Below are 27,634 nucleotides of genomic sequence, written 5' to 3'. Positions count from 1 at the left end.
CCTGGGTCATTGCTGTCATGAATACAGGATGAGTGGGCGGAAGTGGGCGGAAATGAGAAGGTAATAAACTATGAGGGTGAAAATATGTGGGGAAAAGCTATTTGATAAAAGATACTTAACATTATATTGCTGCATGTAATGCTGATAAATCATTCAAGTTCGACTTTTCTTCATCATTCAGTATCATCATTCATTCCAATATTCCAATGACCATACCTTTAATTTAAATCTTAATTTGACCATTTAATTATTAAATAGCTTTATTACTTTGATTAAATATATACAGTATCTTGTTTTTCAGTTCTACATCTACAAGGAGATGATAGTACAGATATGGAGAAAGTAACAGAAACATGCATTACAAGGAAAAGATTAGCAATAAAAACCCTGATAAGAGCTGAGCAGTTCTGTCGAAACGGATGTGGAGGTGAGAATGTAGTTGAACAGAAAGACATTGTTTAAGGATTATAGAAAAGCAGTTTGTTATTGTTGTACTTTGTTTCAGGTTACAGTCACGGCCCGATTACGGGACGATAAAGCGGTTCATGATGATGAGTGATCGAGTGAGATGTGCTGGGGTAACTTCATCGAGTTGCATTTACAGCTAAGGCCAAAAGTGTAGCTACACCTAGGCTAAAGATATTTACACTCAGATTCTGTGTTAGCATTCATTTCTCCTGATGACTCTTCAGGCTCAGTGTTTTTGTAACTTGTGATGCTATTTACTGCCACTACCATGTTTCAGAGCCGGTGGATTAAAAGCTTATGAATAATACAGATCATTATAGCCGAGCGGTTCTGACCAGAGAACACTCCTACAAAATCTTTAAGCCAGTCTTGTAGTAGAAGTTTCTTCTTTCAGCCCCTAACAAGGTAAGTTAAGTTGCCTTTCTTTGTCACATATACATTACTGCACTTTCTTCGCATATCCGACTGTGGTCAGAGCGCAGGGTCAGCCATGATGCAACACCTCTGGAGCAGGGTGGGTTGAGGGCCTTGCTCAAGGGCCCAATAATGGCAGCTTGGTGGTGCTGGTCAACAACCCAGAGCTTTAACCACTTAAGCCACCACCACCCCAGTACTCTGAATGGTAGATGTCCATACTTTGGAACCTGATGCCTCAAACTCCTTCACCAATTCCCTTGTTGTTCTCTTGTGGACCAAAGTTCATTCATCCCTGGGAGTTCCTCCTTTCTGATGGATGCAGTATCTGTGTGAACTCAAGATGTTTCTACTTGCATACTATTGTTGGTACAGATACCTGTGATGCTTTCAGATGTTTGAAAATTGCTCCTAAGGAGGATCTAGACTTGTGGAGGTTCACACAGGTTGCATAGATTTTATCATCAGGTACAGCTACTAACTCCTAATTTTGAAAGTCGGCCAATCAGAAGCTTCTAAAAGTCATTACATGAATTTCTGACTTGAATTTCGATGTAATGAATTAAAGCTGAACGAAATCTGTCTCAAATTGTCTCGAGAGTGACATGAAAATCTCAGCTGTGATATGTATTCAGCCCAGATGTTCTCTGGGCAGTTATTGGTTCTAGCTTTCTGAAATCCTTTGAAGAAAAACCCATTGTCGCAATGTTCTGCAGTTGTTTTTCCTCAGTGATGAAACCTGACTCGGATGGAAGATTTCTAAAGAGTATTTTATTTCTTACTTACACACCATGTCCAAGGTGCTGTGATGGTTACAGCAAAGTTACTATTACCACCTCAAACGCTGATTTTTCCTATATTGTATATTAATAACGAACGATACATCATAGTTTTTATCCGGTTACAGTTACGCTTAGTGCTGTAGAAGTCTCATATTAGAAAATGTTTCCCTTTTGGTAAAAATTTAGCATACATTACAGTAGTGAGTGGAAGCTGAAGTGTGTAAACATTATTATAATCCACAGTCTAGTGTTCCTTCCATCCTCCACCCTCCTCCTCCTGATTTAACACTGACCGCGTATTGACCCCATGCCAAAAAGTCTCCGATATTTAAAGATCCACATGCAAGCATTGTGTGTTCACGGGTCATTACACTAAGCTTGCTCTTATTACTAAACCTTATGTACTTTTTAAGCAGATCGGATTCCCGGAAACCAGGAAGAGCGATGAGGATTAAAGTGCGGTGATGACAGCTTCTGGCACTATGCAAACTCTACAGATTAACACCTCAGTGTGAAAGAAAAACACACGGGAATTTGCTTTACATGAGTGAGGTACAGTGATTTACATGAACACACAAGCAAATAGTAAGAATTTCCCCTAATGCAACTGTTTCTGAGGCACTACGTTGTAAATAACGGCATGTTAGCAAACGCCAATGTCTCAAATATAGCTCATTTTCCTTTTATATAATTATAATATGCTAAATATACACACTAATTAAATTGATTTTAAGGCATGTTCAGTCTTCATTTTCTTATTCTTTTGGCATAAATGAATTAAATAAATCAAGGAAATAAACAATAAAACAAGACTTGATGCGTTTAATAATCATATATCGGGTTTAGCACGGAACATTCGATTCATTTGAAGATTCGCTAACTTTGTCACTTTGTTTGTAGATCTTTTTTGTTTTGACGCCGAAAAAAAAAATAAAAATAACAAGCTCTGGGATTTGTGTTATCTGCTATTAGTTCACAGAGAGTCTTTGTAAAGGCCGGCGCTAAGCGTGGGACAAACTTGTGGAAATCCTCTTAAGAGGACGAGCGTAGAGACAATAGAAGACAAAAGGACAAAAAAGAGGATTATTTGGTAAATCTGGAGGACCTCTTCCTCTCTTAATTCGGAGCGCTGCACTCGAATTAACTGGAGAAAAATGCTCGAGTCTCATCGCCGACTGATTTCTAGTAGTTTCTTAGTCATACGCTATAGGTTTCAAATAGAATTATTTGATGGAATTATAATTATTATAATGGAATTAACCTCCTACAACTTGGCATCCACATACGTGGACATCACATTTTTTGGTTGTATGCACCATAATACTTAATTATTTGTAACTGGAACCTGTTGTTCAAAAAAGAAGTGGCTTCATGTTCAAAGATAATATCTGGTTATTATATTTATTGGTTCCTCCTAACCCCAAATAGGTAGAAGAAATCTAAAATGCAAGCTCAGGTCTTAGGAGGTTAAAATAAATAGTGAGTTTGGTATTATCAGAAACCAGATAAAAAACCAGATAAAAATCGTTTAATACTATGTAGAAACCACACAATGAATTTGTTTTTCTTTTAAGGTCTATTACTGTCAGGAATGTTTTGAAAGTAGATTGGAGATGTGATACAGGAATTTGACTCATTTTTACCTGAATGTGTGTATTGCTCTGTGTCTCAACGTCCCGTACACTGCAAGTCTGAGGGTCAGACCGTGAGTCACATCCATAGGGGTTTTCCTACTATGGCGATATATCACATAGCGTCTGTCAGTGGATGGACAAATCAACATGAAACTGTAGCAATGGAGAAGAAGAAAAAATAAAACAACAGAAAAGATTGGGAATAGAGAAAGTCAGATGAGGAGGAAAAAAGAATGAAAAATACGTGTGTGTGTGTGTAAAGTTTACAGACACAGATAAAGCAGCTCCTTTACATTTCCTGACCTGAAAGATGGAGGGTTTTGGTTTCTTTGTAACGTGATACACGGAGTTTAATATCAAGCCGATGAGGATACGTCTGTTTATAAATAAACTGATAGCAGAAACGTGTTTGTTGGATGGTTCATGACATGGACGGTGACTATAAATAGAAGAATGTCGCGTGGTGGCAAAATATAATGTGGTATAAAAGGAATAAAACACGTTGAGGCATGGAAAATGATCAACTTTAGTGTGATCAGGTGCGCTTCATACCACGTCCTTGCTATAACGAGACCTAAACGTAGTCACACTCTCACTTGGAAATTTGTGCAACATCAAACAAGTGTGCTGATTTATCTCTAAGCAACAACTCCATTATTATCTCCGCAGGTTTCAGCAGATAACAGTCCATCCCTCTCTGTCTATCTATCCGACTCTCGCGCCATGTAATATAAACAATCATTTCTGCAGCAGAACCTTTAATTTCAGAACTGCTTCCTTTCAGGCGTTCCTCCTTTCTCTCGGCAGACTGAGGAAATGACGGGACCCCCGCAGTGTGCAGGACAAGAGGGCAAGCGCTCCCTGCTAGTTTTAGGAAACTAGTCATCCTAACGGGACAAAGCTGGACTTTTTTTCACACTGAAAGGTGAACCCAGCGTGCCAAGAACAACTCTGTTGTGAGATTCATGTGCTGCGGCAAAAATAAATCGGAATCAAAGGGGAAAACTAGCCGGGTTTTTGTCTACTACTTGTAGAAGACACACAAAAAGAGGTTAAATCGGTCATTCAGGCGCGGCCCTTGAGGTACTACAGATCTAAATAATGACACACAGGATTTAAAAGCATTGTGTGTTTAAGTTGAGACTAACTGTTAGATACAGAGGTCTTTCGAATTATCGATTCTGATTGGTCGGAAGGTATTGGTTAATTTTCTGTAACAGAAGCTCTGACAGTGCTATAAACAATTTGCATGTGTATATTAATGCACTTGTTCTTGTACATTATTTTTTACCATACCACTGACTCAGGGACTTGGTATGGTAGAAGCTCCTTTTGGTATGTTTTTGGTAGGGTACATTTATTTAACGTTTGTGGAAGGAGTTTCCCGTGTCAGAGCTTTGGTAGAGATGCAACTGTTTCCAACACTGGGAGAAGTCAAGTCTCCAGGATGGAGGACTCTCTGAGGTGATGAGTCAGAAATAGGGCTCTGGTAGGAACTTTGGCTTGTGTAGACCCTTGGGATAGCAGGTATAGTGTCAAGACATTGATCAGGCTGGCAGGAGCTGGATCCTAATAAATACAGAAATCAGTGGGCTTTAGGATGGAATTTGGGTCTAAATGGACCCCTTGGTAAGGGCTGGAAGCTGTAGAGGTACCCCTGTTATTGGGGTTTGAGAAGGACTGTCAAATATGTGCTTCATTTTCAATAAGCACTTTATGTTGATCAGAGCCTCCTGGTGGTCCAGTGCTAGAATCCAGCATTCGCACTGCCGCAGCCCAGGTCTGATTTCCGGGCAGGGTGCTAACCCAGCAACTGAAGAGTTAACTCTCAATGCCAGTGCCAAGCCTGGATAAAAATGGAAGGGTTGTGTCAGGAAGGGCATCTTGTCTAAAACATGTGCCAAATCGAAATATGTGGACCAAATGATCCGCTGTGGTGACCCTGAACAGGGAGCAGCTGAAACAATATCAACTTTATGTTGATCAGGTTGGAGCAGGATCAAGAGACTCTACTGGAAACACTGGACGGAGGTGGGAATACACTCTGGATGGTACATCAGTCTTTTAACAAAACAACATAGACACACACACACACACACACACACTGATTTAACATTGCCAAACCATCGTCTGCTATTTTTGTAGGTAGGAAGAAACCAAAGAACCAGGAGGAAACCCATGTGGACATGGTAAGAAGTGCACAAATTCCAAATGGATTGAATTAGAAAGGTGTATCAACACTAACAATAACCACAGTCCCTCATCCCTCTAATCCAAATCATCACTGTACTGTTTATTGATCCAGTTCCAATAAATGAGATAAAACAGTGCATTAAAACCTTTTTGCAGGATTGCAGTGGATTGTGTGAGGTGTGATAAAGTCAATCAGATGCGCATCAGCGCCACACAACCTGCCAATTAAAGCAAACAAAAAAAACCCCTCACATCTATAACGTCATGTTCCCTTAACTTCAGAGGACGCTAATCTCTCCTTTGTTGCTCTGACCGTCAGCTTCCCACTCTGTCATTAGGTGACCTTTGAACCCTGACTGACCCTGGCATAACCTCCTTGGGGTCACTTGAGCCTAAAAAGTTGTGGTCTGAGCGAACATGCAGGCACTTTGGAATGTATTAAGGCGGTGCTCAATATGACACCCTTTGATTCTTAACACTTCCTGTGCCGGAATAAAGAACGAGCCAAAAAAAATTGTCTTTCAGGGCCAAAAATGCATCACAGCGGAACTTCGACACGTCTTTCGGATCACAATGACAAGTTTAGGTTGTAATAGTATATTGTTAGCTTGAGAGCAAAGTTAGTGTGTGTTATCACAAGCCTGATTTTTGTGTGTGTGTGTGTGTGTGTTGGTTTCCCACAGGCTTTGGAGTGGGGCTGAAAGGAGACACTTGAATGTGTTAAATGCCCACTTAACCTGTTAATCCTGCCCCTCGGTAAAACCAAACTGTGACAACCTTCTCTCTCTCTCTCTCTCTCTCTCTCTCTCTCTCTCATTCAGTTTCACCCCTTTTCTCTTTCTTCATTATTTCCTCTATCATTGCTCAAACAGTCCTTCAGTTATGTTCTAATAATAAAGAACCAGTGCATTTAGATCAGAAGGCATCTTTGTAGTTATCAAGCTTTATCCTTTATCCTGAGGTACAGCTTACGAACTCGTGAAACGTCCTTTAATTTTCCATATCGTTTATTGATCATTCTTGTTCAAGACAATTCTGTCCAACAAATACAGTGAACTGACCGAGAATTAATGCTCCAACTGAGAAGTAACGCTACCTTGCCAAATTTAATTAGCTATAGTCTTATAGAATGCTAAGAACTTAGGTTGTCAGAACATGCTAGCTAGCATCAATCCACCCTACTAGCTTATGAAGGTGACATGCTAGCTACTAAGACTAACATTTATAGTTAGACTTAGTTGCCAAAATTTGTTGTAGCAGTCGTTAGTCCATACTCATGCCACATGCACAGCATCTAGACTTTGGTTCAGGTTTTCAACTGCAAATAGTTTAGCTTTCTAGCTAATGTAGAGCTACAAAAGGACTACAGACATGGTTGTTATGGCAGAATGAGTGCATTTTGGGCTAAAGGTGAAAATAAGTTGTAAAACTATATTAAAAAATGTGTGATACTATCTACAGTTAAGATTCTGTGTGAGATATGCTTACGTTTTTAGCTAGCTAACCAATTCATTAACCAAGCTATTAACGTTGTTAGATCCTTTCTAGAAATGAAGCAAAAACTTTGGGACAATAAACTTCACGGTCAGGGCCGATTCAATAATTTACATTTAATATGTGCCTCTATAGAAGCTTTATCCGATGTGTGTAGATTGTTCTGTAGCTGTTGTAGAACAATGATAAAATAAAACCTGTATAGTTGTACCCACATACAGGGCTTGTTTTGTTTCATTTGGGATTTTGGCTTCTATTCAGGTTTGGTTGCACAGTTACCATCAGATGCCTTGTGTTTGTCGTGACTAGTTAAAAGGGGAGAGAGAGAGAGAGAGAGAGAGAGGAAAGACATAAAACAGGACTTGAGGTGGTCTCACACTTTATTTGTAGTTTTTTATCTATCCACCATCATCAGTCTTTAGTGATGAATAGAGTTGAGGTTTGTTCAGTTATCCATCCTGTCTGTTTCATCACTTGTTTGGCTCTTTGAACACACTGCAGGTGGGGGAAAGGGCAAAAATAATCCTGGGATCATAAGTCAAGAATCTTTTCTTGTCATTTCAACCATATATAGCTGATGCAATACATAGTGAAATGAAACCAGGTTTCACCAGGACCATGATGCTACATAAAGCAACGCAGAGCTAAATAAGACAACACAGAGCTACATACAACAACACAGAGCTACATACAACAACACAGAGCTACATAAAACAACAACACAGAGCTAAATAAGACAACACAGAGCTACATACAACAACACAGAGCTACATAAAACAACGCAGAGCTAAATAAGACAACACAGAGCTACATACGACAACACAGGGCTACATACGACAACACAGAGCTACATAAGACAACACAGAGCTAAATAAGACAACACAGAGCTACATACAACACAGAGCTACATAAAACAACAACACAGAGCTACATAAAACAACAACACAGCTACATAAAACAACACAAAGCTACATACAACAACACAGAGCTACATACAACAACACAGAGCTACATACAACACAGAGCTACATAAAACAACAACACAGAGCTACATAAAACAACAACACAGAGCTACATAAAACAACACAGAGCTACATACAACAACACAGAGCTACATACAACACAGAGCTACATAAAACAACACAGAGCTACATAAAACAACAACACAGAGCTACATAAAACAACAACACAGAGCTACATAAAACAACACAGAGCTACATAAAACAACACAGAGCTACATACAACACAGAGCTACATAAAACAACACAGAGCTACATAAAACAGCAACACAGAGCTACATAAAACAACACAGAGCTACATAAAACAACACAGAGCTACATACAACAACACAGAGCTACATAAAACAACACAGAGCTACATACAACACAGCTACATACAACACAGAGCTACATACAACAACACAGAGATACATACAACAACAAAGAGCTACATAAAAACACAGAGCTACATAAAACAACACAGAGCTAAATAAGACAACACAGAGCTACATACGACAACACAGAGCTACATACGACAACGCAGAGCTACATACGACAACACAGAGCTACATAAGACAACACAGAGCTAAATAAGGCAACACAGAGCTACATACGACAACACAGGGCTACATACGACAACACAGAGCTACATAAGACAACACAGAGCTAAATAAAACAACACAGAGCTACATACAACACAGAGCTACATAAAACAACACAGAGCTACATAAAACAACACAGAGCTACATAAAACAACACGGAGCTACATACAACAACACGGAGCTACATACAACAACACGGAGCTACATAAAACAACACAGAGCTACATACAACAACACAGAGCTACATAAAACAACACAGAGCTACATACAACAACACAAAGCTACATACAAAAACACAGAGCTACATTAAACAACACAAAGCTACATACAACAACACAGATCTACATAAAACAACACAGAGCTACATAAAACAACACAGAGCTACATACAACAACAACACAGAGCTACATACAACAACACAGAGCTACATAAAACAACACAGAGCTACATAAAACAACACAGAGCTACATACAACACAGAGCTACATACAACAACACAGAGCTACATACAACAACAACACAGAGCTACATACAACAACACAGAGCTACATAAAACAACACAGAGCTACATAAAACAACACAGAGCTACATACAACACAGAGCTACATACAACAACACAGAGCTACATACAACAACACAGCTACATAAAAAAACACAGAGCTACATAAAACAACACAAAGCTACATACAACAACAACACAGAGCTACATAAAACAACACAGAGCTACATACAAATACAACACAGAGCTACATAAAACAACACAAAGCTACATAAAACAACAACACAGAGCTACATACAACAACAACACAGAGCTACATAAAACAACACAGAGCTACATAAAACAACACAGAGCTACATAAAACAACACAAAGCTACATACAACAACACAGAGCTACATAAAACAACACAGAGCTACATAAAACAACACAGAGCTACATAAAACAACAACACAGAGCTACATACAACAACACAGAGCTACATACAAACAACACAGAGCTACATACAACAACAACACAGACCTACATAAAACAACAACACAGAGCTACATAAAACAACAACACAGAGCTACATACAACAACACAGAGCTACATACAACAACACAGAGCTACATACAACAACAACACAGAGCTACATACAACAACACAGAGCTACATACAACAACAACACAGACCTACATACAACAACACAGAGCTACATAAAACAACACAAAGCTACATACAACAACACAGAGCTACATACAACAACACAGATCTACATAAAACAACACAGAGCTACATAAAACAACACAGAGCTACATACAACAACAACACAGAGCTACATACAACAACAACACAGAGCTACATACAACAACACAGAGCTACATAAAACAACACAGAGCTACATACAACAACACAGAGCTACATAAAACAACACAGAGCTACATACAACACAGAGCTACATAAAAAAACACAGAGCTACATACAACAACAACACAGAGCTACATAAAACAACACAAAGCTACATACAACAACAACACAGAGCTACATAAAACAACACAGAGCTACATAAAACAACACAGAGCTACATACAACAACACAGAGCTACATAAAACAACACAAAGCTACATAAAACAACAACACAGAGCTACATACAACAACACAGAGCTACATACAACAACACAAAGCTACATACAACAACACAGAGCTACATAAAACAACACAGAGCTACATAAAACAACACAGAGCTACATAAAACAACAACACAGAGCTACATACAACAACACAGAGCTACATACAACAACACAGAGCTACATACAACAACACAGAGCTACATAAAACAACAACACAGAGCTACATAAAACAACAACACAGAGCTACATACAACAACAACACAGACCTACATACAACAACACAGAGCTACATAAAACAACACAAAGCTACATACAACAACAACACAGAGCTACATAAAACAACACAAAGCTACATAAAACAACAACACAGAGCTACATAAAACAACACAAAGCTACATACAACAACAACACAGCTACATAAAACAACACAGAGCTACATACAACAACAACACAGAGCTACATAAAACAACACAAAGCTACATACAACAACAACACAGAGCTACATAAAACAACACAGAGCTACATACAACAACAACAACACAGAGCTACATACAACAACACAGAGCTACATACAACAACAACACAGAGCTACATACAACAACACAGAGCTACATAAAACAACAACACAGAGCTACATACAACAACAACACAGACCTACATACAACAACACAGAGCTACATAAAACAACACAAAGCTACATACAACAACAACACAGAGCTACATAAAACAACACAAAGCTACATAAAACAACAACACAGAGCTACATAAAACAACACAAAGCTACATACAACAACAACACAGAGCTACATAAAACAACACAGAGCTACATACAACAACAACAACACAGAGCTACATAAAACAACACAAAGCTACATACAACAACAACACAGAGCTACATAAAACAACACAGAGCTACATACAACAACAACACAGAGCTACATACAACAACACAAAGCTACATAAAACAACAACACAGAGCTACATACAACAACACAAAGCTACATACAACAACAACACAGAGCTACATAAAACAACACAAAGCTACATACAACAACAACACAGAGCTACATAAAACAACACAAAGCTAAATGAAACAACAACACAGAGCTACATTAAACAACACAAAGCTACATACAACAACACAGATCTACATAAAACAACACAGAGCTACATAAAACAACACAGAGCTACATACAACAACAACACAGAGCTACATACAACAACAACACAGAGCTATATACAACAACACAGAGCTACATAAAACAACACAGAGCTACATAAAACAACACAGAGCTACATACAACAACACAGAGCTACATACAACAACACAGAGCTACATAAAAAAACACAGAGCTACATACAACAACAACACAGAGCTACATAAAACAACACAAAGCTACATACAACAACAACACAGAGCTACATAAAACAACACAGAGCTACATACAAATACAACACAGAGCTACATAAAACAACACAAAGCTACATAAAACCACAACACAGAGCTACATACAACAACAACACAGAGCTACATACAACAACACAGAGCTACATAAAACAACACAAAGCTACATACAACAACACAGAGCTACATAAAACAACACAAAGCTACATAAAACAACAACACAGAGCTACATAAAACAACACAAAGCTACATAAAACAACAACACAGAGCTACATAAAACAACACAAAGCTACATACAACAACACAGAGCTACATAAAACAACAAAACAGAGCTACATAAAACAACACAAAGCTACATAAAACAACACAGAGCTACATAAAACAACAACACAGAGCTACATAAAACAACACAGAGCTACATAAAATAACACAAAGCTACATAAAACAACACAGAGCTACATAAAACAACAACACAGAGCTACATACAACAACACAGAGCTACATACAACACAGAGCTACATACAACAACAACACAGAGCTACATAAAACAACAACACAGAGCTACATACAACAACAACACAGAGCTACATACAACAACAACACAGAGCTACATAAAACAACAACACAAAGCTAAATGAAACAACAACACAGAGCTACATAAAACAACACAGAGCTACATAAAACAACACAGAGCTACATAAAACAACACAGAGCTACATACAACAACAACACAGAGCTACATACAACAACACAGAGCTACATAAAACAACAACACAGAGCTACATAAAACAACACAAAGCTACATACAACAACACAGAGCTACATAAAACAACACAAAGCTACATAAAACAACACAGAGCTACATACAACAACAACACAGAGCTACATAAAACAACACAAAGCTACATAAAACAACACAGAGCTACATACAACAACAACACAGAGCTACATAAAACAACACAGAGCTACATACAACAACACAGAGCTACATACAACAACACAGAGCTACATAAAACAACACAAAGCTAAATGAAACAACAACACAGAGCTACATAAAACAACACAGAGCTACATACAACAACACAGAGCTACATAAAACAACAACACAGAGCTACATAAAACAACAACACAGAGCTACATAAAACAACACAAAGCTACATACAACAACACAGAGCTACATAAAACAACACAAAGCTACATACAACAACACAGAGCTACATACAACAACACAGAGCTACATACAACAACACAGAGCTACATAAAACAACACAGAGCTACATAAAACAACAACACAGAGCTACATAAAACAACACAGAGCTACATACAAGAACACAGAGCTACATACAACAACACAGAGCTACATACAACAACACAGAGCTACATACAACACAGAGCTACATAAAACAACACAAAGCTACATACAACAACAACACAGCTACATAAAACAACACAGAGCTACATACAACAACAACACAGAGCTACATAAAACAACACAAAGCTACATACAACAACACAGAGCTACGTAAAACAACACAGAGCTACATACAAATACAACACAGAGCTACATAAAACAACACAAAGCTACATAAAACAACAACACAGAGCTACATACAACAACACAGAGCTACATACAACAACACAGAGCTACATAAAACAACACAAAGCTACATACAACAACACAGAGCTACATAAAACAACACAGAGCTACATAAAACAACAACACAGAGCTACATAAAACAACACAAAGCTACATAAAACAACAACACAGAGCTACATAAAACAACACAAAGCTACATACAACAACACAGAGCTACATAAAACAACAACACAGAGCTACATAAAACAACACAAAGCTACATAAAACAACACAAAGCTACATAAAACAACAACACAGAGCTACATAAAACAACACAGAGCTACATAAAACAACAACACAGAGCTACATAAAACAACAACACAGAGCTACATACAACAACACAGAGCTACATACAACAACAACACAGAGCTACATAAAACAACAACACAGAGCTACATAAAACAACAACACAGAGCTACATAAAACAACACAAAGCTAAATGAAACAACAACACAGAGCTACATAAAACAACACAGAGCTACATAAAACAACACAAAGCTACATAAAACAACAACACAGAGCTACATAAAACAACAACACAGAGCTACATAAAACAACAACACAGAGCTACATAAAACAACACAGAGCTACATAAAACAACACAGAGCTACATACAACACAGCTACATAAAACAACACAGAGCTACATAAAACAACAACACAGAGCTACATAAAACAACACAGAGCTACATACAACAACACAGAGCTACATAAAACAACACAGAGCTACATACAACACAGCTACATACAACACAGAGCTACATACAACAACACAGAGATACATACAACAACAAAGAGCTACATAAAAACACAGAGCTACATAAAACAACACAGAGCTAAATAAGACAACACAGAGCTACATACGACAACACAGAGCTACATACGACAACGCAGAGCTACATACGACAACACAGAGCTACATAAGACAACACAGAGCTAAATAAGGCAACACAGAGCTACATACGACAACACAGGGCTACATACGACAACACAGAGCTACATAAGACAACACAGAGCTAAATAAAACAACACAAAGCTACATACAACACAGAGCTACATAAAACAACACAGAGCTACATAAAACAACACAGAGCTACATAAAACAACACAGAGCTACATAAAACAACACGGAGCTACATACAACAACACGGAGCTACATACAACAACACGGAGCTACATAAAACAACACAGAGCTACATACAACAACACAGAGCTACATACAACAACACAGAGCTACATACAACAACACAGAGCTACATAAAACAACACAAAGCTACATACAAAAACACAGAGCTACATTAAACAACACAAAGCTACATACAACAACACAGATCTACATAAAACAACACAGAGCTACATAAAACAACACAGAGCTACATACAACAACAACACAGAGCTACATACAACAACACAGAGCTACATAAAACAACACAGAGCTACATAAAACAACACAGAGCTACATACAACACAGAGCTACATACAACAACACAGAGCTACATACAACAACAACACAGAGCTACATACAACAACACAGAGCTACATAAAACAACACAGAGCTACATAAAACAACACAGAGCTACATACAACACAGAGCTACATACAACAACACAGAGCTACATACAACAACACAGCTACATAAAAAAACACAGAGCTACATAAAACAACACAAAGCTACATACAACAACAACACAGAGCTACATAAAACAACACAGAGCTACATACAAATACAACACAGAGCTACATAAAACAACACAAAGCTACATAAAACAACAACACAGAGCTACATACAACAACAACACAGAGCTACATAAAACAACACAGAGCTACATAAAACAACACAGAGCTACATAAAACAACACAAAGCTACATACAACAACACAGAGCTACATAAAACAACACAGAGCTACATAAAACAACACAGAGCTACATAAAACAACAACACAGAGCTACATACAACAACACAGAGCTACATACAACAACACAGAGCTACATACAACAACAACACAGACCTACATAAAACAACAACACAGAGCTACATAAAACAACAACACAGAGCTACATACAACAACACAGAGCTACATACAACAACAACACAGAGCTACATACAACAACACAGAGCTACATACAACAACAACACAGACCTACATACAACAACACAGAGCTACATAAAACAACACAAAGCTACATACAACAACACAGAGCTACATACAACAACACAGATCTACATAAAACAACACAGAGCTACATAAAACAACACAGAGCTACATACAACAACAACACAGAGCTACATACAACAACAACACAGAGCTACATAAAACAACACAGAGCTACATACAACAACACAGAGCTACATACAACAACACAGAGCTACATAAAACAACACAGAGCTACATACAACACAGAGCTACATAAAAAAACACAGAGCTACATACAACAACAACACAGAGCTACATAAAACAACACAAAGCTACATACAACAACAACACAGAGCTACATAAAACAACACAGAGCTACATACAAATACAACACAGAGCTACATAAAACAACACAAAGCTACATAAAACAACAACACAGAGCTACATACAACAACAACACAGAGCTACATACAACAACACAGAGCTACATAAAACAACACAAAGCTACATACAACAACACAGAGCTACATAAAACAACACAGAGCTACATAAAACAACACAGAGCTACATAAAACAACAACACAGAGCTACATACAACAACACAGAGCTACATACAACAACACAGAGCTACATACAACACAGAGCTACATAAAACAACAACACAGAGCTACATAAAACAACAACACAGAGCTACATACAACAACACAGAGCTACATACAACAACAACACAGAGCTACATACAACAACACAGAGCTACATAAAACAACAACACAGAGCTACATACAACAACAACACAGACCTACATACAACAACACAGAGCTACATAAAACAACACAAAGCTACATACAACAACAACACAGAGCTACATAAAACAACACAAAGCTACATAAAACAACAACACAGAGCTACATAAAACAACACAAAGCTACATACAACAACAACACAGCTACATAAAACAACACAAAGCTACATAAAACAACAACACAGAGCTACATAAAACAACACAAAGCTACATACAACAACAACACAGAGCTACATAAAACAACACAGAGCTACATAAAACAACAACACAGAGCTACATAAAACAACACAAAGCTACATAAAACAACAACACAGAGCTACATACAACAACACAAAGCTACATACAACAACAACACAGAGCTACATAAAACAACACAAAGCTACATACAACAACAACACAGAGCTACATAAAACAACACAAAGCTAAATGAAACAACAACACAGAGCTACATTAAACAACACAAAGCTACATACAACAACACAGATCTACATAAAACAACACAGAGCTACATAAAACAACACAGAGCTACATACAACAACAACACAGAGCTACATACAACAACAACACAGAGCTATATACAACAACACAGAGCTACATAAAACAACACAGAGCTACATAAAACAACACAGAGCTACATACAACAACACAGAGCTACATACAACAACACAGAGCTACATAAAAAAACACAGAGCTACATACAACAACAACACAGAGCTACATAAAACAACACAAAGCTACATACAACAACAACACAGAGCTACATAAAACAACACAGAGCTACATACAAATACAACACAGAGCTACATAAAACAACACAAAGCTACATAAAACAACAACACAGAGCTACATACAACAACAACACAGAGCTACATACAACAACACAGAGCTACATAAAACAACACAAAGCTACATACAACAACACAGAGCTACATAAAACAACACAAAGCTACATAAAACAACAACACAGAGCTACATAAAACAACACAAAGCTACATAAAACAACAACACAGAGCTACATAAAACAACACAAAGCTACATACAACAACACAGAGCTACATAAAACAACAACACAGAGCTACATAAAACAACACAAAGCTACATAAAACAACACAGAGCTACATAAAACAACAACACAGAGCTACATAAAACAACACAGAGCTACATAAAATAACACAAAGCTACATAAAACAACACAGAGCTACATAAAACAACAACACAGAGCTACATACAACAACACAGAGCTACATACAACACAGAGCTACATACAACAACAACACAGAGCTACATAAAACAACAACACAGAGCTACATACAACAACAACACAGAGCTACATACAACAACAACACAGAGCTACATAAAACAACAACACAAAGCTAAATGAAACAACAACACAGAGCTACATAAAACAACACAGAGCTACATAAAACAACACAGAGCTACATAAAACAACACAGAGCTACATACAACAACAACACAGAGCTACATACAACAACACAGAGCTACATAAAACAACAACACAGAGCTACATAAAACAACACAAAGCTACATACAACAACACAGAGCTACATAAAACAACACAAAGCTACATAAAACAACACAGAGCTACATACAACAACAACACAGAGCTACATAAAACAACACAAAGCTACATAAAACAACACAGAGCTACATACAACAACAACACAGAGCTACATAAAACAACACAGAGCTACATACAACAACACAGAGCTACATACAACAACACAGAGCTACATAAAACAACACAAAGCTAAATGAAACAACAACACAGAGCTACATAAAACAACACAGAGCTACATACAACAACACAGAGCTACATAAAACAACAACACAGAGCTACATAAAACAACAACACAGAGCTACATAAAACAACACAAAGCTACATACAACAACACAGAGCTACATAAAACAACACAAAGCTACATACAACAACACAGAGCTACATACAACAACACAGAGCTACATACAACAACACAGAGCTACATAAAACAACACAGAGCTACATACAACAACAACACAGAGCTACATAAAACAACACAGAGCTACATACAACAACACAGAGCTACATACAACAACACAGAGCTACATACAACAACACAGAGCTACATACAACAACACAGAGCTACATAAAACAACACAGAGCTACATACAACAACAACACAGCTACATAAAACAACACAGAGCTACATACAACAACAACACAGAGCTACATAAAACAACACAAAGCTACATACAACAACAACACAGAGCTACGTAAAACAACACAGAGCTACATACAAATACAACACAGAGCTACATAAAACAACACAAAGCTACATAAAACAACAACACAGAGCTACATACAACAACAACACAGAGCTACATACAACAACACAGAGCTACATAAAACAACACAAAGCTACATACAACAACACAGAGCTACATAAAACAACACAAAGCTACATAAAACAACAACACAGAGCTACATAAAACAACACAAAGCTACATAAAACAACAACACAGAGCTACATAAAACAACACAAAGCTACATACAACAACACAGAGCTACATAAAACAACAACACAGAGCTACATAAAACAACACAGAGCTACATAAAACAACACAAAGCTACATAAAACAACAACACAGAGCTACATAAAACAACACAAAGCTACATACAACAACACAGAGCTACATAAAACAACACAAAGCTACATACAACAACACAGAGCTACATAAAACAACAACACAGAGCTACATAAAACAACACAGAGCTACATAAAACAACACAAAGCTACATAAAACAACAACACAGAGCTACATAAAACAACACAAAGCTACATAAAACAACAACACAGAGCTACATAAAACAACACAAAGCTACATACAACAACACAGAGCTACATAAAACAACAACACAGAGCTACATAAAACAACACAGAGCTACATAAAACAACACAAAGCTACATAAAACAACAACACAGAGCTACATAAAACAACACAAAGCTACATAAAACAACAACACAGAGCTACATAAAACAACACAAAGCTACATACAACAACACAGAGCTACATAAAACAACAACACAGAGCTACATAAAACAACACAGAGCTACATAAAACAACACAAAGCTACATAAAACAACAACACAGAGCTACATAAAACAACACAAAGCTACATAAAACAACAAAGAGCTACATAAAACAACACAAAGCTACATAAAACAACACAGAGCTACATAAAACAACACAAAGCTACATAAAACAACACAGAGCTACATAAAACAACACAAAGCTACATAAAACAACAACACAGAGCTACATAAAACAACAACACAGAGCTACATAAAACAACAACACAGAGCTACATAAAACAACAACACAGAGCTACATAAAACAACACAAAGCTAAATGAAACAACAACACAGAGCTACATAAAACAACACAGAGCTACATAAAACAACACAGAGCTACATACAACAACAACACAGAGCTACATACAACAACACAGAGCTACATAAAACAACACAAAGCTAAATGAAACAACAACACAGAGCTACATAAAACAACACAGAGCTACATACAACAACAACACAGAGCTACATAAAACAACACAGAGCTACATACAACAACACAGAGCTACATAAAACAACAACACAGAGCTACATAAAACAACAACACAGAGCTACATAAAACAACACAGAGCTACATACAACAACAACACAGAGCTACATACAACAACACAGAGCTACATAAAACAACAACACAGAGCTACATACAACAACAACACAGAGCTACATACGACAACACAGAGCTACATAAAACAACAACACAGAGCTACATACAACAACAACACAGAGCTACATACAACAACACAGAGCTACATAAAAAAACACAAAGCTACATAAAACAACAACACAGAGCTACATAAAACAACACAAAGCTACATACAACAACAACACAGAGCTACATAAAACAACACAGAGCTACATACAACAACAACACAGAGCTACATACAACAACACAAAGCTACATAAAACAACAACACAGAGCTACATACAACAACACAAAGCTACATACAACAACACAGAGCTACATAAAACAACACAAAGCTACATACAACAACAACACAGAGCTACATAAAACAACACAGAGCTACATACAACAACACAGAGCTACATACAACAACACAAAGCTACATAAAACAACAACACAGAGCTACATAAAACAACACAGAGCTACATACAACAACAACACAGAGCTACATAAAACAACACAGAGCTACATACAACAACAACACAGAGCTACATAAAACAACACAGAGCTACATACAACAACAACACAGAGCTACATACAACAACACAAAGCTACATAAAACAACAACACAGAGCTACATAAAACAACACAAAGCTACATACAACAACAACACAGAGCTACATAAAACAACACAAAGCTACATAAAACAACAACACAGAGCTACATAAAACAACACAAAGCTACATAAAACAACAACACAGAGCTACATAAAACAACACAGAGCTACATACAACAACACAGAGCTACATAAAACAACAACACAGAGCTACATAAAACAACACAAAGCTAGATACAACAACAACACAGAGCTACATACAACAACACAGAGCTACATAAAACAACACAAAGCTAGATACAACAACAACACAGAGCTACATAAAACAACAACACAGAGCTACATAAAACAACAACACAGAGCTACATACAACAACAACACAGAGCTACATACAACAACAACACAGAGCTACATACAACAACACAGAGCTACATACAACAACACAGAGCTACATAAAACAACAACACAGAGCTACATACAACAACACAGAGCTACATAAAACAACAACACAGAGCTACATACAACAACACAGAGCTACATACAACAACACAGAGCTACATACAACAACAACACAGAGCTACATACAACAACACAGAGCTACATACAACAACACAGAGCTACATACAACAACACAGAGCTACATACAACAACAACACAGAGCTACATACAAAAGAACAATTTCGAGTAGCTAGCATGCTCCTAGTGTACAAGAGCGTGATTTGAGACGAGGCCTTATTTGTTTAGTCACTTGCAGACAGTGTCAGACACTAGACCGCCTCCACTGTTTATATTGTTATTGTATCACATCCTTTTAGATTCTGAGGACTAAATACGTGCGGCTGCCTTCTTGCGTACGTGTATTTAACAGGTTTGCTGTAATGTAGCCAACATCTAGCAGCCACCAGTTTAGCATCGTGCATGCTTATGACGGTCGGTATTACTGAGCTGAAAGGCTCCTTGTGAGGCTTGATAATGCTAAACTAGTAGCTCAGGGTAGTAGCTTTAACAACAAATCCAAAAGTTATGATTAAAAATGAATAGACATCCATATCTCTACTAGCTTTTTGTTTTTTTCTCTCTAACTTTTTCAGCTCTATGGGTTAGTGATTTTTGATTCCTTGCTATGAGACAGGAGACACCTTGAAGGAGAAAGGCAGACCTTAATTAACTGAACCAATAGAAATCTAGTAGGTGGGACTGGGATCATGTGATCATAAATAAAGTATATACTTGTTTATGATATCAGTCTTGTCTGCTAATCTGGGTTAACATTTGGTGTTTAAATCCATTTTTTCCCCTCACCTGCCTGCTAGAATATTTCTGTTAGCAATGTTGGCTCTTTTTTTTTTGCCTGTCCAGGCACAACACCACACACTCTTTACTTTTATCTCCCCAGCCTTTGCTAAGTGTGATCAGTCAAATCTCGCCTGGATGTGTCTGATCGTTACAGCTCACTATCAGGAACCCGAACTGTTATTGTCTACCAGCGAGAACGAGTCTTTTCCCATAACACCAAAGCCGCGATAGAGAGATGAAACACGCTGATGTCTCTTTTTCTCACATCTGATAGAACAGTTAGTTCTTTCCGTCTGTCTCACTCGTTATCTCCTTGTTTTCTTTTTTTCCCCACCTACATTCTTTTTTATCCATAACGATCACTTCTTTTTTTGCATGGATGTTGCCATTTCACCATGTTTCTTTGCGCTCTCGAGGTCTCTGTACCTGGTTGGGTTCCTCACACAGAACCGCTGCTTCATTATCCTTTAAGTAGCAAGAAAAAGGAAGGAATGTTGCGGTGGATATTTTTGTCCCCTAGCGAAGGAATTATTGTTCTTCGAGCTAACGGATCTTTTTGCAAGGATTAGCACATCTACTTAACGGGTTTAAGATGTTAACAGGTTTTCTTTTCACACACACACACACTCAGGTATCTGGAATGACAGGTCAATCTTTCAACCCAAACCTTGTAAACAGCCCTCGACGCCACTCACTCCAGAGAGAATAAACAGAGATGACAGATCCGCACTAAAAAAAAACAACAAAACCTGAAGTGCTCAGCGATTGTTAGCAAATCCTCACTATTTTAATGATCCTTAAATGATACGATTAACTGTAATAATCCCTCTTTACTAATTCCTCATCAACTACAGGATCATCGATATTCAGATGAAGTTCTACAGTGTACACACACTATACTGCTATTAATAATTATGTACACTAATATATTTCTTCCAATATTTTTTCAAAAGATAAAATTTTCCCAGTTTTCCCAGTGCTGGTAGTAATGTTTCGGATGCTAAATATAGCAGTAGTTTTCATTTAATTGAACCTAGTGGGAGTTTCCTAGATTGCTAGCCCCCACATAACATTTCCGAGCTTTCGGCACTTGGATTATTATTTTCGCGTGGATTGTGGTTATTAACCGCCGGTCAAAAAGGAGTCACATCCCTTCTCTTTCTTCACACCTAAAACAATGCATTATTCATAAAACCTTTCCAAATATTGAAGTTCTCTAGTGAAACTGCGTGCACATGGCAGGCTGTCACATTAGCACTTAGCCACAGACATGAAGGTTACAGGTCAAGGGGTCATGAGTCGCGGGTCAGGTACAGTCATTGTATCATGCAGACTAGCGTAGTTCTGCTAAGCGCAACCTCACTAGCAAGCCCTGGAGATCCATTAGCGATGTTTAGCGGATATTTGAAACTCGACAGGTCTAGAATTCACCGACCCGCAACACACTGGCGTCTGAGACCGAGCCGAAGGACGGAGAACGAGGAAGATTTCGGGTTTTGAGCGCTGTAATGACAGAATGTCGGTTTTCAGAACATTAGAGAGAGATATTAATAGGAAAGAGCATGCTGCAGCAATGGCTTTAATTAATCTGTAGAAAATTTGATAATAAATACACAACCTCACTGCTTTGATCAGTGCATTACCTTATTAACCTATTTATTCTATGCTTCCAGGTAAAAAATCCTGGATTCATGTCTATCTCTCTGGAGAAAGTGGAGGACAAGCAACATGTACATGCAGGTAGAATATGTGGTTTATATACACAGCTTTATAAACTCACTCGGCACTCGGTGAGAGTCGCTGTTCAAACACGGCCTGTTTAATCCACCTTGTTAACAGTTCACAGTCTACAAACAGTTCAAATGTAATATTTACAGGAGTTTATTATTATTATTATTATTATAATAAACAGAGTGATCTGTATACAGTGCCATGTTGCTAAGCTGCTAGCTCCATGTGAGTGTTTCCTGAAACTGCAATATAGTGCTGGATAAATTTCTTTTAAAATCTCAAATCACGATCTCGTATCTGGTTATTATTATACGGCTCGAAATGCTAGCCGTGTTTAAAGGTGGACGCTTGCTGTCGCTATGGTTACAGAGAAACATTCACTCAGATGAAGCATGAGTTCCTGACGTATCCACTCCTCTTTCATTTTTCATTTTTTCCCCCCTCCCTCTTTCAGCACTTTTCTGGTGGTCCAGTGGACAGATAGACCTCCATCAGGGCCCCTTACTCTGCCTCGCTGACTGCACACACACACACACACACACGTCACCAACTGAGTGTGTGTTTTGCTCTCTCTCTTTCTCTCTTCCTCATAGAAGTAGCAAGTCCCTGTCTCTCAAGCACACACATGGTGGTTGTTTTATTGCCTTCATGCATTAAAAGGGCTGACAAGACTGTACATGGTCAAAAGTAATGCGTGTACGTGTGTGAGAGAGAGAGCGAGAGAGCGAGAGAGAGAGAGAGAGAGAGATAAGACAAGACATCAGCTATCCTGCCCTGATAGGGCATGTTTATCTCTCATACACTATGTCACTACACACTAATTTGACACTGATCCAATCATAGCACAACAAACCACCACTCGATGTGACACACCCACACACACACACACACACGTACTCACACGTGCTCAAACACATTGCAAAAAAACCCAAACCTCTGGAGATTAAAACCTAAATATAATTTAAATCTAATTCGTGAAAATCTTAAATGATGATGTTATTTTTATATTTGAACAAAAAAAATCCTGTATCAGTGGAAAAGTTTAATTAAGTACAGAATAAACATGGTGGAGTGTGCTTTGTGCTTTTTATAGGAAAATAATCCACAGCAAGATGGTGTGATATGGCCTGACACAAAGGTATGGCAAACAATGACTTAATAATAATGCATTGTGCTTGATTGTTTATTTAACTGTTATAGCTGCATTGATTGTTGTGGAAAATTTGAGATACTAGTCTGTCTGAGTGTTTTCAATGTCATGAATTATGTTCATTTTAACATAATCTCACGTACACTATATTGACCAAAAGTTTTGGGACGTCTGCCTTTACCTGCACATGAATGTAATATGGAGTTGGTCCTGCCCTTTGCAGCTAGAACAGCCTCAACTCTTCTGGGAAGGCTTTCCACAAGGTTTAGGAGTGTCTTTATGGGAATTTTTGGTCATCCCACATCTGTGAGGTCAGGCACTGATATTGGACGAGAAGGTCTCAGCTCTGATTCATCCCAGAGGTGTTCTATCAGGCTGAGGTCAGGACTCTGTGAAGTTCCTCCACACCAGACTCACTCATCCATGTCTTTATGGACCTTGCTTTGGTCACTGGTGTGCAGTCATGTTGGAACAGGAAGGGGTCATCCCCCAAACTGTTCCCACAAAGCTGAAGCATTAAGAGTTCCTTTCACTGGAACTAAGGGGCTGAGCCCAACCCCTGAAAAACAACACCTGAACTCAATGATTTTGAGGGGTGTCCAAACCTGGACAGTTGCAGATTGCTTGGTCTTTGTTCAGCTTGTGCCCTAAGATTCCTTTTCTTGGCTGACCAAAGGTAAATCCCATGTGATCCTCTGCTCTTTTTGTTCATCTGCCTCAAGTAAAGACAATTTGTGCATTCTGAGATGCTTTTCTCCTCAACATGATTGTATAGAGTGTGTATTTGAGTCACCATGGCCTAAACCAGTCTGACGGTTCTCACTATCCAATGTGCTCTCTCAAAAACAATGACATTTCGCACCATTTTGCATGGGTATGTGAAAATCTCAGCAGATCAGCAATCTGACATGCCACGTCAACCATGTCAGAGTCACTGAGATTGTATTTTTCCTGATTGTGATCTTTGATGTGAACAGTCATTGAAGCTCTTGACCTGAATCTGCATGATTTTAATGCTCTGTGCTGCAGCCACCTGATTGGAAAAGTGATCAGGGATTCCTATTAAAGTGGCCTGTGAGCATATATATGCATATATATATATATATATTTACAGTATAGTTAGTCTTAGTTATTAGTGTATACTCGGTTGCCTAGCAACAACTTTCTCACAATTTTTATAGTCAATCATAAGAATTCACTTTTGTGTGATGATTTAGACATAAACTTTTGCATGATGACAAAATGGGGCACCTACACAGAGATTTCCCACATCTGAGGGATGTTGGCCACCTTAACCATGTGTGTGTGTGTGTGTGTTTTCTCAAACCCACAAATGAGATTATGATCTTTTAAAGAAAACATACACACATGCACACAGGATTTGCCTGTTATAGTGGTACTTCTTGACCAAGCTTGTGCAATTAAACAAAAGGAATCCAGATACGAGTCTGAGCAGTGTGTGATAAGAAAGCAGGTGAGGGATGGACAGATAACACTCTCACACATATATATATATACACACACACATATACACACACATACGCACACACGTGTACACAGGCATGTTGATCGCTGCATCTCTGGATGAGCTCCTTCAGAAAGCAGGTGGGGGATGAACTGATAACACTCACTTGTTCTCTCTCCTTCACACACACACACACACACACACACACACACTGATAGGATAGGATCTCACTAATCCCTATATGCTTCTGCCATTTAGATGGCTCAGTCTTTGCATGCTTTGGAAGTGTCGCTAAATGCTATTGCTGTATTTCTGAAATTCATCCTAAGTAAAATGTGTTTCATATCACAGCATGGAGAATTGAGGCTGTCCATCATCAGGCGAGATCAGAAACGAATAAGAAATTAAATAAATAATCTTTTGCATGGTGATATTATACTGTAGAAATGTGAACAAATAAAAATGACACTTATTTATTTTCTACATGCATGGGTGTGTCCAGCAATCTGAATGTGTAAGTAAGTAAGTAAGTAAGTAAGTAAATAAGTAAGTAAGTAAGTAAATAAATAAATAAATACTTTACTATGAAATGCATAAGGAAAATAAATAGGAAAATAATCAACGGCAAGATGTGACACTCATGACAAAATAATAGGAATATTTTCCTTTGTTTTGTATAACAAGTGCAATTAGCCAAAGATGACACTTTTGTATTAATTAATGAACGACTCTTCGTACTTTTTATCCAATTAAAGTTACAGTTAATGCTGTGGAACGTTTGCGAAGCTTGTTATGTAACAGAGAAACAGCAAAACTCCTCCTTCCTAAAGGGTTAAAACATATAGGAAACCTTATAGTGACTTGAACTGCTATAAACCGCTGACACTGGAGACTCCTTACAAATAATTTTTACTAGTCACTGCAAACTAATAACTAGTAATTTACTAGTAACTCCTCACTGCATACTTTACCATACCTTCTTTCATACCTTACTATTTCATACACTACTGTTCCTTTGTCTGAAACATTTTCTGTCCTTCTTGTACGGAGTCGTGAAGCAGTGTCTTTCGTGGGTTTAATCTCCACCACAGTTTTTGACAAAAAGATGATGCAAAAATAAATAATGCTTTCTCTCTAAGGAGTGTGTGTTTGTAGAGGTGTTCAGCAGGTGTGTGTGTGTGTGTGTGTGTGTGTGTGTGTGTGCAGATGACACCTGATGGGAGTTGAATTGTTCAGGAAGAAAAGAAAACGTGAGCCACTTGGAGAAGAACAATAGAGGATGGTGAGAGGTGCAGATGGGTTCATTATGTTACAGAATGACACGATGGCTTAATGATGACAATGAGTGCTGCTTCAGAGCCTGGGCAAGGACACACACACACACACACACACATAGAGACACTACATGAGGCTGACTATCTACAAGACACATCAAAATAAAATACTAAACACT

At 38.0% G+C, this 27,634-nt stretch overlaps 1 long non-coding RNA gene across 1 annotated transcript; it reads left to right on the top strand.

The window, feature by feature from the left end:
• The first annotated feature begins 1,579 nt into the window (after nucleotides 1–1,579).
• LOC131348949 (uncharacterized) lies at nucleotides 1,580–27,634 on the top strand. Its single transcript, XR_009204003.1, has 4 exons — nucleotides 1,580–2,216; nucleotides 23,509–23,575; nucleotides 24,660–24,704; nucleotides 27,388–27,634. It is a non-coding gene; the product is annotated as an uncharacterized LOC131348949 (long non-coding RNA).

This window comes from Hemibagrus wyckioides, linkage group LG29, assembly GCF_019097595.1.
Source record: "Hemibagrus wyckioides isolate EC202008001 linkage group LG29, SWU_Hwy_1.0, whole genome shotgun sequence".
Classification (NCBI taxonomy): domain Eukaryota; kingdom Metazoa; phylum Chordata; class Actinopteri; order Siluriformes; family Bagridae; genus Hemibagrus; species Hemibagrus wyckioides.
The sequence above is the reverse complement of the archived record's forward strand: the minus strand, read 5'-3'. Positions and strand labels throughout refer to the sequence as shown.